Source organism: Astatotilapia calliptera, chromosome 15 (assembly GCF_900246225.1).
Source record: "Astatotilapia calliptera chromosome 15, fAstCal1.2, whole genome shotgun sequence".
NCBI lineage: Eukaryota > Metazoa > Chordata > Actinopteri > Cichliformes > Cichlidae > Astatotilapia > Astatotilapia calliptera.
In genome coordinates, this window is record NC_039316.1 from 20,631,879 (window position 1) to 20,652,627 (window position 20,749).

At 40.8% G+C, this 20,749-nt stretch overlaps 1 protein-coding gene across 3 annotated transcripts in view; it reads left to right on the forward strand.

Moving 5' to 3' along the window:
- Positions 1-4,035: 4,035 nt before the first annotated feature.
- Positions 4,036-20,749, forward strand: part of hivep2a (HIVEP zinc finger 2a) — a 122,501-nt gene continuing 105,787 nt past the window's right edge. For all 3 annotated transcript variants that reach the window (XM_026142554.1, XM_026142552.1, XM_026142555.1), the window contains exons 1-2: positions 4,036-4,362; positions 15,581-15,631. The gene's annotated coding sequence lies outside the window, so the exon portion shown is untranslated. The remainder of the gene's footprint in view (positions 4,363-15,580; positions 15,632-20,749) is intronic.

The window sequence follows — 20,749 nt, forward strand, 5'->3', positions numbered from 1 at the left end:
ATACTAAGGGCCCACCTAAAAATATAGTGCAAGCCACCAGATTGATGCACAATTGTTGCACTCACTTTCTTGGATTTTCAGTGGTAAGAAACATGATTATAACCATTAGCACACGGTCATCTTCTGGCATCATTATGGTTATTTTTCAAACTGTTCAACACCGGCAGAGTGTTCTGAACTAAAACTAGAATATAGTAGCTACAGTTTTAGTTTCATGTGATGTTGGCTCTTGGCAATATGTAACTCTGAACTTCAAAAGCAACTGACATAGTCAAACCCTAAAACAGTTCAACATTATTAGGAATACGTGAAGATTAATGTCACTTCATATGGCGCTTTAGCCAAGATCCAGTCAGCTTAGCTGAGCATAAGTATTGTGCAGCAGGATTGGCTGGCTTCCCTCAGTCCTGAAGTACATAAAGTCAAACAACCAACACTTTTGCTGTTCACACACAAAAATCCTAAACACGTCATAGTGACATATTATTCTATCAGAGCACTTTGCTCTCAGACTGCAGGCTTGCTTGTGGTTCCTGCAGTTTCCAAAAGAAGAATGGGAGGCAGAGTCTTCAGCCTTCTGGTCCCTTTCCTGTGGAAGCATCAAGCTCCTTGTGTGGCTTAAGGAGACACACGCTCTTGATCTTTAAGGTTAGAATTCAATTTTTCCTTTTCCTTATGTAGTCTGCAGTGAATCAGATGAGCCTAAACCATGCCTTTGTCATGCTACACTAGGCTAAAGTGGCTGGGAAACTTGCTGCTGCTATTGTCTACTGTCTCCTGTGACCTGTCCATAGTGTAGACACAGATTTCACTGTATTATGGCACATCCCAGATAGGAATGAATGCAGCTCTCTTGTGGGCCACATTTGGCCTCGACTGAGGACACTAGCTCTAAGTAAGTACGGGTTACTCTTGCTTCTACTGTTGTTGGTCCATCAGTCAGCTGTGGAGAAGAGTGACATTATAAACACAAAGAGCTGAATCGAAACCGAGCATTTAAAACAATGAAAAGTGCCCACTGCAGCCACTGCCTCCACTTCTCACACTGTATTTTTTTTTTAACTTAAACTAACGTTTTTTGCACTTCTCCCATTCCCAGTGAATTCTGCTGTCACTTCCTTCCCTGCTCTGGTCAGCTCATCAACCAATCAGGATTCAACCTACTGCTACGGCTGAAACTCCTTTCTGCAGTCTCTCTGTAAGCAAACCTACACAAACGGACAGAACTATCACCATAAGACAAGCATTTTATAGTGCCAGATACTGATCTGGCACTAGAGAGTGAGTTAGAGTGTAGTCAAAAATGACAGTGAGGAAAAATCTTTTATTTTTATTGTTTAGACAATAAGTTTTCTTCCTGCCAGTCACGTTTAGACTTGTGCCTTCTGTGACGTCTGTGGGAAATCGAACCAGAAACTCCTTTTAATCTTCCACATGCACCTCACCAGAAATGTAATAACTTAGTTATGCTATAGGTTTAAAATGGGTTTCCACTTACATCAGATTTCCAATGTGGATTTCCCTCCGAAGTCTTAACTTTTTAGCGCTACCAGTTTGACTGGTGCAGCTTCAGATTTTTCCTTCCTTAACTCTTTTACTGCCACGCCCTGCTGTAGAGACTACTGTGAAGCAGAAAGGACTGCTGCTAACATGTATACGCTGAGCACATAATTTTGGTAAAACGGATGCAGCATAATTAAAAGTCATGAACAATTCTGATGAAGATTTTCTTTTCCACACAGGTGGGAAGGTCACGCACCCTCTGCTTCCTCAATCAAATACAAGCACAGTAAAACAATACAAACTCACATAAGAATGAAAAAAACACAACACTCATTCACGAACAATTAAAGATAGAGTATAAAGTGATAGAGAGAACACTGCGTACATAAAATAGGTCACGTAGGTCAAAACAGACTCCGTTGTAATTCAACCCATGTTGCAATTTAGAGTCTGCATAACTCCTGGCCCACCTAGTTTTTTGCTGTATAGTCAGCACTGATGCATGCCTGAGTCAAATGTTTAAGAGCTTAATGGTCAGTATGAAGGTAACACCAAATGCCCAGATGAGAAAGCCGATGCTGAAGGAAAACGATGTGAAAAGAGTGCAGGACTGAGAGCCTCTTTACCAAGAGTTGGCTGTGCATCCATCTGTCTTTAAGATGATACAAGAGACATCGACAGCAAACAGAGACCACAGAAAATTACTGAAAGAAGCACGTGACCACACCCAAATATGTTCCTGCCAGCTAAATCTCAAAATGATGGAGCACAGCAGCACAGGAAATGGACCAGTCAGATATAAAGTTTATTTTCTGTGCAGTCAATGCCATGGCAGACGGCTACTTTTCTTCATGTAAACCACACAACCAAAGAGTTTCTCCTGTTATTTTTTAACACGTCTCACATAGCCTTGACCAGTGGCTTTAGAACAGGCTTTGTGAGACCTGTAGAAATGTGTGCATCAAGAAATGTTTAAAAAATATCATTACTTTGACATTAGCATATATTTTGTTTAATCACATGCCCCGGTCTGCCTTTAGCTTTCATACTGAAGCCTGTGTGGAAGCTTGCTTTTACAATTGCTTTTTACAATTGTAACCATTATTTTGCTTGGATAAAAACTATTTTCTCTGAAAGACTAAGATTTTAAGTCCCCTGTCTTAAAATCAAACATTCTAATTTCGCAAACGTGGTGAAGGCAATACTCAGTCAAAGTGTGTGATTTAGGGATCAATTACTCATGATGTAGGTCTTGTAGAAGAAGAAGAATGCACTTTATAAACCATGCTAACCAGTAACAGCTAAAATAACAAAAAACAGTAGCATCTGTGCCATTAAGCAGAAAGAAAATAATTTTTCAGGCTTTGTGCTCATGCTACCAAAAGCAAACAAGGCTGAGCAATAATGAGATGTTCTGTTTATCTCTCCAATGCTCTATTTAGTGGTGGAACCAGCATCTAGCAGCTCCAAATGTTTCTGTAGTGGGAAAAGAGATTGAATGAGAAAACAAGCTTCATGTTCTGCAGGTGAAAACTTCAAACTAAGGGTTTCAATCCTGTTCCTCAACCAGAAGGTACATGCATAATAATGAAAGTAGAGGAGTGGCAAAACATGCAGCCCCTCATTCATACTCTTGGTTCTGGGTCCAGCCAAGTGTCAAGTCAGGTGAGACATTTGGGCCACATCTGGTCCATGCTAATCCCATGCCCTGCGTCAAAAACAGCCCATGGTAGGCCCATATGTGTCTGCTACCAGCGATAATTCTCAATTAATCCGTTTAATCAAATCAATACACTGCACATGCGGGAGCCTAAACATTCCAGCAGTGACTGCATGCACACACTGTATTAGAGAAAGAGGGAAATGAGGTGAACGGGTTAATTTTCTGCCATGGGGAATTAAGACATGTTCCCTGCATCCAGCTGTGTAGTAAACCCATAAGAAAAGGTAAGAAGATGAAATAAAACAAACACATATATAATATTAATAATATCTGTGGACATCTATAATTCAATAAGGTCGTGCCATCTGTAAACAATAGAAATATTTGATTTTTTTTAATACGACGACATGTGCTAGATTTTGAAGTACAATTTGCAAATAATGCTTTTGAATGTGTTCCGTTTTACTATATATCTATGGATGTGCAAGCAAAAAGAAGGCACGGAGACAGGCAGGCAGTCAGACAGACAGGTCGCTCCAGAGGTGACCGGGGAATCCTGCTCTCTCTCTGCCGGCAGACAGAGCCTCCTCCTCGGCCACTGCTCCTCCTCCCCTCCCCTCCCTCTGCCCTGGTTGCGCGTTGGGGGATCCGACGACGTCACAGCGGCACACACATTTGCACGGACGCGCGCCTGCAAGCGGACACACACACACACTCACACACACACACACACGCCCTCTCTCCTCGCTCTCTGCCGCTCCGTCTCTCTCACTCTCACTCTCCTCTATGCTGCTATTCTGGGAAGTGGCGCTTGGAATAACCCCCGTGTGCGTATGAGTGTGTGTGTGCGTGTGTATGTGTCTCCTGATTTCACCCTGACACACGCACACATACACACTCACAACACAGTCAGACGCACACATTTACTGTCTGTCTGACTGCAGGAGTGGAGCTCTGGCAGCAGAAATCCGCTCGCAGAGGATTCCTTCCAATTTTACGCGCAACTTTTCCTCGCCGGCTTCTTCTCTGCGGCGTTTCCAGCGCTCCCCCCTCGATTGTTGTGGATTTCTAACAACCACCCCCTGGCTGTTTGTAGCGGAGCGACGAGCGAAGCTCGCCCGGAATCGGATCTGCTGTCACCGGGCTGCTTGTTGTCATTTTCGCACGGAGACGCGCAGCCGGAGCGCAGACAGAAGGTAAGAGCGGAGAGGGGAAAACGAAAGCTTACGGATCATATTCTCACACACATCACAGTGACAGTGGGATTTTATGCGCCATGGTGGACATTTATGGCATCTTTTCAAGGCACTTGAGCTTTTGCTTAGCTTATAAAGGCAAGGCTATGCTGGGGGAATACCCCGGGCACGCATTGCATTGCATGCAGATTACCCAGGTTGCGTAATATCCTGAGGAATTTGCAGTAGCCTGCCCGGCCAGGCTGGTTGCAAGGCCGGGGAAGAGATAGACAGTGAGGAAGAGAGGGAGGGTACGTGTTGGTGGATAGGAAGCGATGAAAGTGGAAGCTCGGATGGTGTGTGATTGGTGTGATTTTTGCGTCCGAAGGTTGATTTGTTTTTAGCACAAACCCACGGCAGGTTGGTTTGATTAATAGACCTTCACCTGCAGTTCTCTCTGACGTTCATGTGAGACTTCTTTAATCACTCTATAGCGCGCGTGGAATGTTCAAAAGTGAGTTGAAGCTGTGACCTCCGCGCACTCTTTGGTATTTCCTTGTTGCTGCTACAGTATGATCAGTGTGACACTCCTCAGAGAGTCACAAACGACTCTTGTTGCTACAGTACCTAAGCGTTGGTTTACACTGTGCTTGCCGAAAACGAATAGGGGAACACTGGCCATTTCTTTTTCGGATGGGGGTGACTTTATCTCATATGCTCATCGTTTGTTTCCTCTGTGTATGTGTCTGTGTATGAGAGGGAGAGAGAGATGGTGGGTGGTGCGCTGGCTGGTTCCGGGAATGTTCCATGACGTGTTGCCGTATAGAGAGGGGCCCCAGCCGGGGAGACTGCGACTAACGGCTCGGCCCTGCCGCTCTTCCTGCTCTCACTCCCTCTCTCCCTCTCCCTCTGTACTCTCCTGGAAAATATGTTAGCCTGTCTCCATTTCCAAAGAAGATTTACATTATCATCTCGTAGTGGTCATCTCTGCAGGCTGGGTTCCATTAGGTCAGAGGTCAAAGATCAGGGTCAAACGCAACTGCATGCAACAGGTGGTAAGATCCTGCTCAAGGACACTCACAGCAGTGCACATGATTGGCAGGGTGAGGTCTGAAGTGCAGGTTTGAAACAGCTGAAGGGCAGCATGCAGCCAAGCTGCAGCCAATATGACTTTGTGGATCTCAGAGCATTTGTTTGATGTTTAATGTGTGACAGAAAGTTCAAACAAAGAGCTTCTCTACAAAAGCATGCAGTTATCAAATAAGTAACATTTTATGATAAATTGTAAGAAAGATTAAAAAAAAAAGTATAAAACAAAAGTGAAAGAAATTATAGATTCATAATTAATGAAAAGTAAAAGTCAAATTGCAAAAGTGGAATCAATAACAATTTTATATAAATAATGCATTTGTGTGTTTTTATTATCTTTTTGTTCAGGGATGGTGGCTAATTTTAGACTACAATGGACACCATGCGCATGCTATTTATAGAAACAGTAAAAAGCTTTGGAGACTGTGAAATAATGAGAAATATGGCAAGAATAACTGCAGATGAATGTCTCTTTTCCGCCAGTCAAAGCTGCAGAAGGAAAAAGCAGCCACAGAAGTGAGTCCTGAATGTGCTCATGGTGTTGGTGGCATTTGTAGCCTGCAGCTGAAGAGATGATTACAGTATGTATTCTGCTGTCAGGGAACATGCTGCTGACTCTGTGCGTGCACGTGTCAGTGATGGATGGATGTTTGAGAGCGTGCACGGGGGAAGGCCGACCTACGTACCATCTGTCCTACTGCCACCTCAGATGGCCATCGCGGTGTAGCTACTGCGTAGGAGCAAGCATCCAGGCACGCACACACACAAGTACACTGTTACCAGGGAGGACAGGCGTATGGAGAACATGCATGAGGTGTGAGAAGACTTTCAGCACTAAACATTCAATTAATTTATTACTTAGGCCTTGTGGGAACTCTTATGTCTTCCCAACATACAGCAAGCTACCCTTGTACAAGCAGCACGCAGCGGAGTTGAAAAGGTTCATAAAGTGCTAACAGTCCTTGGCTTAATGTCTTGGAGATTTTTTTTGACATATATCATGCTTGTGCCAGGGCTGGCACAGTTTCAGGAGCATTTTAATTTAGAAGTTGCTGTGTTAGCATTTGGGACACACCATTCTTAAGCCTATGGATAGCCCGGTGGCTTGGCCGTAACAGCGGTGTTGGCTCAAGGGCAGCTGCCTGCATGGATCAGTATGCCAGATTTAAGCAGCAGCTGTCTGGAAAGTCATTTATGTCGGTGAAGCAGTGTGAGCTTATGTAACGACAAGCTACATATGTAACAACCTACAATAACAGCGGGTAGCACAGTCACCTCACTCCAAGAAAGTTGCTAGTTCGAACCCCATCTGGGTGGGGCCTTCAGAGTGTTATTCTCCCTGTGACTGCATGGGCTCCCTCTGGGTACTCTGGTTCCTTCCTGAAGAGATGTACATTATGCTATAGTCACCCTAGGGCAACCAGTGGTTGGTGACACTAACAAAAATTATGGCAACTGTGTGCAATGAACGTGTAATCTCATTGCCTTTGAAACGGTTGCTCTGAAGAATGGGACTGGGCATGTGACCACTTGTAGTCAGTTGCCTTCTTCAACGCAATTTTAATGTGTTAACATGGAAATAAGACAGAGTTCATCTGCTATCAGTTTGCAATTGACTGGGGTCAAGTTGTCAATTACATGCAGTCTGGTTGTGTTGATACAGCAATTCACTGTTGGTGTTGACATACACAGAAATACACATTGAACAGAAATTGACGATAACTACTTCCAGGATCTCAAAGATTAGAAAATGAAACTATGAAATTCCTCCATAAATCCCAAAATAGAGTCCTGGAATTACAACCCAAGAATTTAAAAAAAATCATTTAGCTTCAATAAAGATTTTAAATAACAGTTTTTGAAGTTATCTGTGCAATATGTGTTCGTTGCCTTTAAGTTGAGTGGTTTGTGTTTGTGATTATAAATAGACTACTTTCCTTTATTTGTCGATTCATTTATTTTTTATTTTATTTTAATGTTTATTGACTCTTTGCTAAGATGTTTCCTGGGAAGCAGTTAAGTCCGCAGCGAATTTCCCAAAGGAGATTATAAAACATATCATATCATAAATAGTGATGCAAATGCTGCAGGATGGTGGTGACAACCAGCTGCCTAAGAGTGATCACAGTCTGTCTGAATCAGACCGCGAATGTTTGGCGACAAGTTGCTTTCCACCAGGCGACCTGCGCGATTGCCTTCAGATTGAAAGTTGCCTCCCAACTTGAGTTTGAGGTTGTTGCTTGTTCAACTTCAGGTCGACCAGTTTGTTATGATCGTGAGCGATTCACAATCAGTCACCAAAAACGAAAAAATTCAGTGCAACTTTCTTTAGTTGTAACAAGGTTGTTACAAGCGACCCGGATGTTGGTCAGAGATGATGATGAATAAGATCAAGTGCTTTAAGTGTGTAGAATAAAGTGCTGTATGAATGTACGGCTAAAAATGTAATTGTTTAAAGTGCTTTGAGTGGTCAGTAAGACTAGGAAAGCACTGTATAAATTCAAGGACATTAAAATTACGTCTGGTGATGTACTGTTCTGACCTTCTCAGGCCTGATACTGATATTGAGTCTTCTTTGACTCTAACTTCAAGAAAAAGGGACGGAAATATATATTTTTCTTGTTTAACATAAAGTTAGACTAAAACAGAGAAGGAATTGTAACGAAGAAATCAATACATTTATTAATGAAATAACACGTAACAGAAACAAGATAAGAAAACTTAAACTGTGTAATGTATTTATTCTTCACTCCTTTAATTTTAGCAGACAAGTGAAAGTAAAGTGAAGATAACAGTAGTGTAAGTGCCATCAAATGTTCCCACCAAGTAATGAAAGAGAGAGGAAAGGTTGCAGACAGCGCCGTGGATACCGTTCTTCACTTGTTGCTTGTTTGATGTTAAATCACAATTAAGTCACAAACTAGCAAAAAGACACAAATGGAACTTGTTGCTGTGTGACTGGGAAGTGCCTTTAAACTGCTGACCGTTTGTTGTTAGAATCAGCACAGGACTACTATCAAAGATGCCGTTTCTCACGTGCAGCACACAGCAGGAAGTAGTCCACTTCAGACACTCTTTCACTACAGCAGTGGGGTGCCTGGTTAGAAGGTCCGGGAGGTTGGACAAATGACACGCGCTCACTGTGAATTCTCTGGAGATTTACCCATGCCATCCTCACACGCTGACAATCAGCATCGTGCACGCTCGACACTTTCACTGGATAATGAACAGAAGAGTTAAGAGCTGTGAAAGCAGCTCGGAGTAGAGCTGCACCGAACGGGCTCAACCGCTCGGCTGTTGTCACCAGTGCCTGATGTGGGAATTTGAGTCAGACTCAGTGAAGCAGTTGATTGTGCTACTTTTCGTCATGCCGTGGTTCCTGGATGACTGGTGTTCTGTGAGGTGTTGTGGGATTTTGTGAAATCCATACATTATTGTTGAAGTATAACTGCGAAAAACATTATGAATGACTTGCAAATTCACTGCGTCTCTCCTTTGTTTTAACTCATTTCCCCTAAAAAGCCTCTGTCACAGAAAAAACCCAGGCTGCTTGTGCAGTTTCCAGGTGATGGCATGGCTCATCAAAGGCCTTTGCAAACACGGTAAACAGCTTGTTTCTTTTGTGGGGCAAATTACAACTAACCACAAGTGTGACCCACCACCTAAAGGAGAAATTACCCATAGACAGTATTGCAAAAGCTATTGTGGAGGCTCTTGAATGATAACATATGGCATATAGCTCAAAAGGCACTTGTGAAACTAAACATCCCTTCAACTGCTTCAAAAGAGCACTGGATATGAACCAGAAGAACAATGTGTGGAAGTGTCTGATAAGAAGATATAGGTCCAGATTCCACTGAAGGGCTGTCAAAAGTGGCTGCGAATGACAATACAATCAAAGAAGACCAGATCAGATAAGCGAGGGGCTACTTTATTATTCACATAGGCTTTTCTCTTGTTCTGCCTGGAGAACAAAAAAGTCTGAAAACCAAATGTTTAGCAGACAGAAGTCACAGTCCTCTGAAAAACCTCCACACCTCAAAAGTTTGGGCTTATACTGAGTTTAAAAATACAGCGTTTAGACTGTTAATCTTACACAACAGCTTCTTTACAGCTTTAAATTTAAATAGTGGGAGAATTATGCCAAATAATAAAGGATCTCTTAACCATTATTTCAAAATTCAAATTGAAAAACTCAATGTCCAGTTTTCTTCAAGGCTTTCAAACATGTCTCCTTGTTGGATTTGCCATAGATGTAATAAATATTTCTTATCTGTCATGTGGCCACACATATATTCATGCTGTGACCAGAATCCTCATCTGATTACATTACATTTATCTGCAAGATGCCACTGTCCAGAAAGTCTTATGCATGCAGCAGGAACTTTGGACTCACGGTGTCCGGTTTGGCTCAAAAAACAATAGCAAGGCTTAAATTACTTTGAATAGTTGGAATTCAACACAAGAATTCAGAGAATTCAATTCCAAATGTCTGTTTGACAACCTCCATTTTTCTTTTCACATACTTCTTATTGCAGCGCTCTGCCTCTCCTCCTGTCTCTTCGTCTGTCTCACCGCTGACTGTGCTGCAGCCGGTTCGCTGCAGACGTGTTAGGTTAGCATTTGCTGTCAATTATCACAGTGCACACATCATAGCTGGAGAATTTGAAATGACTGCAGATGTATGGCATGGTGTGAAGACATAACCCCTTCACACATACAGATGCACACAGCTTTCATTGTAGCTGGGACTCACTGGTGTGCAGGGTGTTCATTCGGAACTGATTCGCTGGTAAAAGCATGCACGTGCACATGAACCTATAGACCCTAATATAAAGAGTAAATATTGTATTTTTGACTGATAAACAGTTTGAAAAGTTGAAAGAGAACCAAATAGGGTTACATCTAGTAGTTCGTTCTCATATTTCATATTTTACTGCCAAAAAATACATTCCACATGTCATAGTTCAGTGAAAAAATAGCCGCTGATATTCAGATTATATCATTTAACCTTGCTGGATTTCACTCCATGAGAAAAGATTTGACAATAGGAACTTTGTTCCACTCTGTATATTGTTGTCCTTTGCCTCACTCACTCTGTTGTTGTACTACCATTGTATGAGATACCTCAGAGTGGATTATTACTAACAAAGAAGTGCACAATTTGCTTTGCAACATAATGCACCCACAGCACGCTAACACTGCGCTCAGCGAACGGCACACTGAACTCGTATAAAGTTTATCTCATTGCATTGTGCTGCTTTTGAATGCAATTGCACAATTTTTCCCTGTGTGTGTGTGAGTGTGTGCGATCACCTGAGAGCTGTAAAGGAACCTGAGAGCGCTCTGGTGACCGAGGTCCTGACAGCGACGGGTGAATTATTAAGACACATCCACACATATGCACACACAAAGCCTAATGAGGTGGTTGACTGGGTGTACCAGATAAATCGTTCCACAGTGGTTTAGTTTCATACCGTTATACACGTGGAGGAGTGGAGGACTGGAGGAGGTGAAGAAAGAAGGGAAAAAGGAGAACAGTGTGCGAGCATGTCATGTGCTGGGACATTAGTTGTCCCTCAGCCAATCAGCGATGAACTCTTTATTGTCCATTGGTCCATATCAGCCAGTTATATTGCAGGTTTTTAAACAAAAAGGTAGAGGGAGGGGAAAAGAGGCTGATATTGAAATCTAATCTCTTTTTACGCAAAGTCAGGCGCTGAACATGCTGTGGGCTGTGCGTGTTTTTGCGTGTGTGTTTGCGGCTTTTCAAATGGACATAGCGATGCTACAGAAATAAATGGAGAGAAGGAGAAAGAGAGACCTTTACTCAAACTGGCCTACTTTCTCAGCAGCTTGTAATTAGTCTCACTTCATGCATTTATGCATCAGACAGTGGAGCTAAATCAGTGTTTTGTAATCAGGAAATCCCAGATGACACCACCGTCATCCTGTTCTCCTTTACTGTACTCTACACTGCCAATTTGACAACTTAAACTATAGTTGAATAATTTTGAATATCATTGTAAAAGCTGCTGTTTTCTGTCATGACACTGTATGCTATAAGGGCCTGAAATCAAATACAACACCTTCTCTGCCAACATGTCTTCTATAACTGTACACTGGATGCCTTTGGACTTGTGATCAGACAGAATTTGATCACCTTACACTTATATGCAGTTTTACTGGCATATTTTCTCAGTTTTTGGAGACATTTGGAAAGATTTAAAGGTGATCTATATGCTGCTCTTTCTTCTTATTCTTGGACTGTTTATACCGAGTCTTGCTGCAGCCCTGTACTTCATCCCAACCAGTTTCAGCTCCTTTCTGAGGCCATCTCCCTTTTCAATGTACTTAGGCATGTAGACATGGTCCAGACAACCTGCAAGCTGAAGTTCAATCTAAGCATCAGAATAAGGAAGAAAGGTGATTTAAGTGACTTTTTGTTACTATCAAACTGCAGATTTACAGGGATTTTCCCACACAACTATCTCCAGTGAACAGCAGTCGTAAATGCCTCGTAGATGTCAGAGGTCAGACAAGAAGGCCACAATAACCACTTGTTATAACCAAGACCATCTCTGAATGCATTACAAATTGAAGCTTGAAGTACTGTAGATGGGCTACAGCAGCAGAAGACCACACTGTCTGCCACTCTTGTTAGCTAAGAACAGGAAATTGAGGTTACAGTTCACACCAGCTCACCAAAAAAGGGAAAAGCACGAGGGGGCAAGAGGGGTGTGTAATCCAGTACTAGCAACGTGTACCTAATAAAGTGGTCAGTGAACAGTAAATAGTAAATACAAGTCTTTCATATCATGAGTGTAGTAGGAATTATTTCTTACTTCACAAGTAAGATGACACAGTCAAACTCCTGCTTTCATTAACACCCAGACGCTCGCTTGTATTGATTTTTTTTTTAAATCTTAGATGTCTAAGTATGATAATATGATTTAAAATGATTAAAAATCTGTGATCTCAAACACCAACATACATCCCTTTCTGATGTTAGTCACTCAGAATTTACTGCCGCTATTTTGTGCCGACGCTCTGCAGTCATACCGGGAGTATTTAAATATCTGCACCCACAGAAACGAAACCCGAACCAGAATACATTGCAATGAGTGTTTGCACAATTAAAAACTTCTCACTTTCTCTCACTGGGAAACTCTCACTTTCATACTTCACTGATGAGTCCAAGTGTAGGTAAAACCCTGCTGAACCCTGGCATTTTCTCTGGGGGGTGTCCAGAGGCATTTTGGGAAATGTAGTCAATCCAAGTGACGAAGGTTGGACAGATTTAGGGTAAGCAGATAAACTTTAAATGGTAAATTATGATGAAAATGATTAAAAAATGATTACTCGAATGAGAAAAACATTGCAAACTGATTATGTGTAATCCATATGAGGGTTTTTCCCCCTTAAAGCTCATTACAAAAGATCTACCACAAATGTCTGGGTTTTTAAAAATCATAATAATTGAACTATGCATTGATATTTACTTTTACAGCTTAATCTAACCTGTGTTTTTCATCAAAAGTTAATGCAAATCTGTAAGAACAAACTTCGTTAAACACTCTAGCTGGTATCGGTGTGCCGTTCCCAGGCTTTGTTTGCCCAGTCTGATATTATCACAGTGAAAACACAGAGACAGCTGCTACTGTAGGTTTAGGGTGAGTGATTTGCATATCCATACAAAAGATAAAAACACTTCAGAAAATATCTGGGGATGAAAAAAAAATCCAATCTCAGCAGGTGAGACTAAACAGAAACCCCAGTGGGCTTAAAAAAAATAAAACAATGGAAAAACATCACATCCAAAGAAAAAAGTGACAAAAGAAAAGCGAAAATCAAGATGACAAACAGATGACATGAGTGATCTGAAGCTCTAAGACAGAATGTCGTGTGTTTTTATTTGCTTATTGCTGGATTCATTGTGGGGTTTGATATGGCAGTGTCAAATGTTCCCAATCCTCTAAGATGGCAGCAGAGACTTCAGCTACTGAAGACGTGTTTTTAGGAATTTATGATTACAAACCACAGGATCAGCATGTCACCTCTGCTGTTCTGAAGATATTACAGAAGCATTGCTGCTGTGTGTTTTTAGCTGACACCCATTTCAATTCTACGCTGATATTCATGCGCCGAGAGTGTCTTATAACTTTCTCACCTTCAAAAACGACTGAAAATGTGAGACGTCCTCAAACCTGAACAGTTTTCAATTGTCAGTAACTGCTGAAATAACACAAATGCACTTTTGTTTCCCACGCACTCACCTGGCAGGCTTGCCAATTATGGTAAACGACACCTTAGTATATTTAATGACTTATTTCTCATTTTTATTAATTTATAAGTGCGCAGACCCTTTGCTCTCTTTGCTCAGTGATATTAAGAAATATAGGACAGAAACCTCCTTAGAACTAGGAAAAAATCAGTCATTGCCGATTCCCTTAAATCTTTGGATTGCATATAGATCGCAAGGCAGTTGCACAGGGTGCCTTGTGTAACTCAGATGGACTGCAGTCAGTCTTGTGGGCAAGAGTTTTTGAAAATAACTGCTGTCTAGTTTCTAAATGCAGAAGAACTGTTAACACGCTGGAGTCAGACTGAGTCAGTCTGTGCCGATGAGTCTGGTCTGTGATGGCTCTCTTTGGAATTGGACACTTGACTCAGTTGGTTGCCAACTAGTTGTATTTTGGTTATGATCCTATACCAAAGCAAGGCTGCCGAGTGTTTTGAGGGTGAGACGGCCAGAAAGTAATAATTCCCTGCAACACTGAACTTTCATCAAGGAGAGTGGGGCTTGTGATTCATGTGGGGCCACTGTTTCTGAAGATTAATTGTCCTTCTAGATGGCTGAGAAATTTCTGTTTTGAGTTTGCATGTGCCTGCCTGGGTTTCCTCTGGGTGCTCCAGTTTCCTGTTACAGTCCAAAGACATGCTTGTTAGGTTAACTGGTGTTTCTAAATTGGCGGTAGGTGTGGTGTCGGTCTCCTGGGATAAACTTCTCCCCACCTCAGTCGGGGATTTAATCTGGTTCAGTACAACGCTGCTGCTGGATGAAAGACCTGGTTGACAACACGCATTCCAGTTCATCCCAAAAGTGTTTTATGGCCTTGATGTCAGCCAAGTGTTTTCACACCAAACTTGAAAACCATTTCCTCTTGAACCTGGCTTCATGTCTGGAGACATTGTAATGCTGAAACAGAAAAGGGCCTTCCCCAAACTGTTGCCACAAAGTTAATCTATCTAAACTAAAAATCTTATTTGCTGTAGGGAAATAATTTTCATTGGATGTTTGTTAGGCGACCAACTGAAGGTTACCAAGTACTCTTCAGCAATACTCCAATTAAAACAGTAATTTATCATTTTTACACATCAGTTTAAAAGGCATGAAATAGACTCAGTGTAACTGCTTTAATTGGTGAGCTGTAGATTAGTGAGCTGTAAGGGAAATATTATTATTTCTACTCTTTTTTTCTCACCACTTGGCAGTCATCTTTGAAAAAACCCCAGGGCAGTTTTTTGTGGACCAAGAAGCCGTTCAGAAAGGAAAAGCTGCATATATAAAATTGCCAAATCTAATGAAAAAAAAAGAGAGTAATATTGCTTTAACTGCTCAAATGCAGATGACCGGCCTTTTAGGACAAGTGTGATACAAATGCCGTTTTTAGTATTTCTAAGGCCCCCCATAGATTTTGATTATTTATAACATGTCTGGTTTTGCTGGGTGTAGCCTAATCGACAAAGATGAACAAAAATATTGATTGTCATGTTTAACTCTCTGCCAAAAAGGAAATTTGCATGCTTTTTGAAGATTCTCCTGTTTTGAACTACAGGACAAGCAGCACTAAGCCAAAACTATGCAAATACTGCGGGTCACATCTTGGTGATAATGTGGCTTTGGGCAGTGGGTGGGTTAAACATCCCCCAGCCATGTTCATATTGTCGGTCCAGTGGGGGGCTTTTTTCACAACCGTACTGCGATACAGACTGCATGGGCATTTGGCAATATGTCAGAAATCAGCATGACTCCAGTGCAGGAGGCAGCCATTTGTATGCATGTAGCACACAGAGTGTGTTTAAAACTGGCAGTTTTGCATAAGAGTGCCATCATGCTCTAATTCTGTCATCTGTCTTTCTCCTCTAGGGGCAATTTGTGGACTTGATAAACGGACCAGAAAGCAAACGGTTGCACCAGGTAGGATCCACAAACCTAATAACCACTGTGTACTTGTATATCGCGACTACCCGGTCGCAAAGTCTGACGTCACTAGCCGTGTCTGGGCCTAAACTCCGCTGCAGGTCCATATATCAAACGATCACTATGGCATTACTGAGAGTTGAAAAACTGTCTAAAGTCTTTCATCTTTAATAAAATGATCAGTGTCTGCTCTACCAGGTGTAACAACTGAGTTTAACATCCAGGCATCCATGAAAACGGAATTTATGACATTTAACGGAGTTAGAAGTTAGCAGGGAGTTAGCTCGCTAGCTTCTATCGAAATACAATATAGCATGTCCTGACTGCGGGGTTTTGGAAACAAATTCAAACGTACAGCTCTGTTCTCACTTCCAACATAAATGAAGACAGGAAACTAAACAGCAGTGACGTTTGTAGGGTTACTGGAGTTTGGCTAGCTGGTATATAATGATGTGCTACGTGACCGCTAGCGACACAGCTATGTTAGCATAATATAAACAAGCTAACCTTTTTCCACTCGATAAAAGTTAAAGTGAGTGTTCTCGGTGGTCAGGAACAAATGTAATCGCATGGCAGCATGCTGTAAAAGGACCAAACTTCAGCCAGGAGAACAACTGAGATAATCCATCCAAAATACGAGGTTAGTCATTCATATACTGCTGCATGCGCTGGGCTGTAGTTACATCCTAAGGTTTTAAAAACTGAGCTTAAATAAATGATTAGCGGTAATAAAAGCCGAGGGAGGTCAACGGTGATCACTGACTGTTTTAGGAGCTTTTTGAGATTAAATAGAAGAAAATACAAAACATTAAACATGTTAACAACACAAAAGCCATATTAAACGCAGACTACTTTAGGCCCGGAAGTAGGATTCGTCACGTCATCACTTAACGACCGGATAGTGTAAAATAATATATGACATCCAGTCATTGCGCACAAAATAGAGTAATTTATGAGCTAGTTTAGGTAAAACATTTCGGGTGCAATGAATAGAGGTCAATTTTGACAAGTCAGTGATTATCTATGAAGATATTTAAAACTCAGTAATATAAATAAATTTATAGCTCAGGTGACATTTTGCCCTTTAAGCCAGCTTCTAGTGACTGGTTGCCTATTGCAATATCAAAAGTAGTAGCAGTCACCACAGCATGCTTTATATTCTACGGCAAGAACCCTATAATAATACAGAGAAAACCCAACAATTACACAACCTCTTATGAGCAAAGACGTGGCAACAGCGGAAAGGAAAAACTCCCCAATAAGAAGATAGTCAGAGATGTCCATATAAGGACATCCTCTCTTTGTCGTCAAATCACTCAGCATAAAAGGAGCATTTCGACCAGTCTGAAGCCAAAACTTCTGCCACATGGATTATTTGAACTTACACTGACCTCATTATTTGAAACTTTGGCCATGTTTAATATGAGCATCCACAACTTTAACAGACTCTATATGGCAGATAATAAGGAAAAGTACAGTAGGTCACTTTAATTAAAAAAAAAAAAAGTCAAGAAAACTGTTTAAAAATGCAGTTTGTGTAGAAAAAATGTTGAAAATAGTTGAAAATATTTCAACTATCTGTGCAAGAGTAGAGTTTTCATTTAAGAAGTCGTGCTTCTCTGCAATAATAACCGTCTTTTAAAATGGCTGATTCTTCTGTGATGAGTGAGAGAGGGAGGCTCATAAAGAAAAAACAGACGGTAAGACAAGGAGCCATTTGAGCTGTTTTCATTTAACCAGAATTACTCTCAACTGTTTCCTCCCGGCTGGTTGCCGGGGAAACTGGCCAGCTTCGTTATTGGAGGTGCGACCTCAGCTGGGAGTGCAAATGATAGAGCTCACTTTAACGTTCCCGCTGCCTGCAATCACATTTCTGTGACTCTCTTTCATTAACATGCTTTGTACTGTTTGGTAAATGATCTAATTTTCCTCCTCGCACGCACAATAATCAGGTCGAGCTTTTGTTTGCCAAGACCAAAGTTTTGCGAGCTGAGCTGATTATGGTGAGTAAAGGCAGAAGCAGACGCTGTGTTAGGATCCAAATCCAACGGAAATCCAACGGAAATGTATACCCATCTCTTCTAACTCTGCTTTCACAATGATGGCCAATCTGCCTGAAAAATGAAATAAAATAATATTTGGTGTAATAAAAGCAAACATATACCCCAGGCTGGCAGCAGTGGTTTGTATCATAGCAAGAAGTGCAGAATTGCCAGACATCATATGCATGTCACTGATTCTCAGATTTTGTCATCTCAAACTGGAATTACTGCCCTGAGGTTTTATACCTTTACCAAACAAGTCAAGTTACAGCTTATCTTCATGTCTCTGTTTGAGCTTCTGAGTTCATGATGACATCACCTCATCGCATTTTACTGGAACTGTCATTAACAGACATCAACTGACAGAAGGCGTGGCTTTTTCTGTTGATATACAAAAAAAAATCCAAAAAAACAAATGAGGCTTATGTAAAAAAAAAGGAAAAAAAACAAACAAACTTACATCATATATATATATATATATATATATATATATATATATATATATATATATATATACATATATATATATATATATATGTGTGTGTGTGTGTGTGTGTGTGTGTGTGTGTGTGTGTGTGTGTGTACCAGAAAATTGTTCATGCCAGTTGTTGAGGACAAATATACTTTTTCTAAGACTAAACACAAGAAAATAACAAATGTCTTTTGCATGGCTTCTTATACAGTTTAATACCGAAACGTTTTGCAAGGATCTTGAGAATTAATTGTTGTACAGAATTAAACAAATCATTACTACTCAATAAATATAATCACAAATTTTGAATGCAAGAAAAAAAAACTTTGGCATTAATTTTATCCTTCTTGTTTAATTTTGAAAATGTCATATTTGCAAAGCCAAACAATTCTCAATATTACACAATTTTTCAATAGTTTTCAGCTGACAGTAATTATCACTTTAAGTCTCCTAAATTCAAAGTAAAGAAAAAAAATAAGTCAGCACACGTGTTGTTAAGATAATAATAATAATAATAGCAGTCTTGCCCACTCAGCAACCATCCTGGAAACTAGTTAAAGGCCCAGCTAGATTAAGAGCACAGTCGTTAAATTTTCAGGTTTTATTGACGTGGTCAATGTTTCTGGTTCATCCCACCAATGTGCTGAATAGATGGTGTTGTGAACACCAAATAAGAGGAAAATGAGGTGCTCTATAAGTTTACTATGATAAAGAGTAATTATGCTCCCCTGGCAATATATTTCCTGAAGCAGCTAAAGCAGATGACTGGCTGTTTAGGTGAAGCAGTGGGACAACAACTGTCATGCTAATGTCTCCGGTAATTCAGTGTTATTGGAAGCTGTCAGATCGTTCGTTCACGTTACTCATTTCTTTTCAATTGGGGATAATTTATCCAAAATTCAGGAGCAAGATCTCATAAACCCCTCTTCCAGTTGTATGTCTATAATAGAATAGAATAGAATAGAATTCAACTTTATTGTCATTGCACATGCACAGGTACAGGGCAACGAAATGCAGTTTGCATCCATCCAGAAGTGCTTAGTGATATAGATATATTACAATATATATTAGCAATAATATAGATATGTGAGTATATTACAGAAATGGGTCTATTATGGTATGTTATAATGTACACGGTATGAAGTATGTTGTGAATATTCTATAACTATAAGTATGTACAGGCTGTAGTGAGTACAAGCTATGTACAGGATATAAATGCCTTCCCGCTTCGTGTGCCTGTTTATTGTCGTCATTGGTACCACAGGGATCTGCCTGGCTTGGGAAGCACCACTGATCCTCTGCGACGCCTTCCCCAAACCTCAGTGTAAGGCTTTAACTGAGGCCTAAAATCCATCTACCATTCCCTATCAGTAAGCATTGTATAACCCGTTTGAGGTTGTGGTCCTTGCCAATGATCTTTTATTTTATCAGGAAGTCAAACCAGAACATGCTAACAAAAGAGATTCTTAATCTGTCTTGTAAGACGCTGACGTAGGAAGCATAAACTTAGCATGTTGGGGTTTTTTAAAGAAGGGAAAGTACAAGTACTACACATAACTTCCCAATGCTGAACATGACACATTAGTTTTCTGCTAGTTGATGCCACGATCACAAAGAAACATGATGCTGAGTTTTTAAAAATCTTAAAGCGAGTGTGTAATCTTATGATTTTCTCTTAATCAAATAGAAATCTTGACATAATTTTTTATGCGATATTCTTGGCTTACCCTCTAAATAACATCCTCCACGGCCTCATATAGTGCAAGAAACTAGAAAAACACAGATGAACAATGCATTCATTCCCTCAACGCACTACTACTGTGTGAAAAAAAAAAGATGATGTGCTTTGTAGCATCAAAAGACTGAATGCAGATCTTATTCCCGACCTTGTACAGCTGCTTTGTATTAAAATTAATATGCAAGTCAGGTCGAAAATGATTTTTTTTGTGGGCCATTAATGTTTTAATGTAGTTGATATAATCCCCTTTTCCAGTAATAATGGGAAGGTTAATGGTCAAGACACAGAAAACAGTCATAAGCACTAGCATCCCCTGACAATGATCACCAAGGACAAATGTTTTGCATTTGAATTCAAAGCAGCGGAGTAGTAGAGTAAAGGAGCTGTGCAAGAATAGTGCTTGTGCTGGAAGAAAAATACTGATGCAGCAGTGACTATAAACAGATGGAGGATAATTCATGAAGGAGGACTCGTGAAGTGACTGCTGCGGTGAAGATTACACTAAAAATGATGGATGGAAGAAGTGTGTGGCTGAAGATTAGGGACTGGGCTTTTGCGTTCTTTGCTTTTCAAATGTGTGTTGGTTGCAAATATGATGGATAGCAGAAGAAACTGTGTGTGTGTGTGTGTGTGTGTGTGTGTGTGTGTGTGTGAGAGAGAGAGAGTCAGCGGTGTCACTTCCTCTTCCTGTGAAACAGGCGGCTTGGTATCAAGGATGAGATGAACTATGTAATCCAAAAATCCTCCGTCTTTCTCTTTTCTATCTCCCGCTGGCTCTCACATCATGCTTTCTTCTATAACTGTATGTGTTGTCACCCACGAGTCTTTGTTTCTGTGTGTGTGTGTGTGTGTGTGGTTGAGGC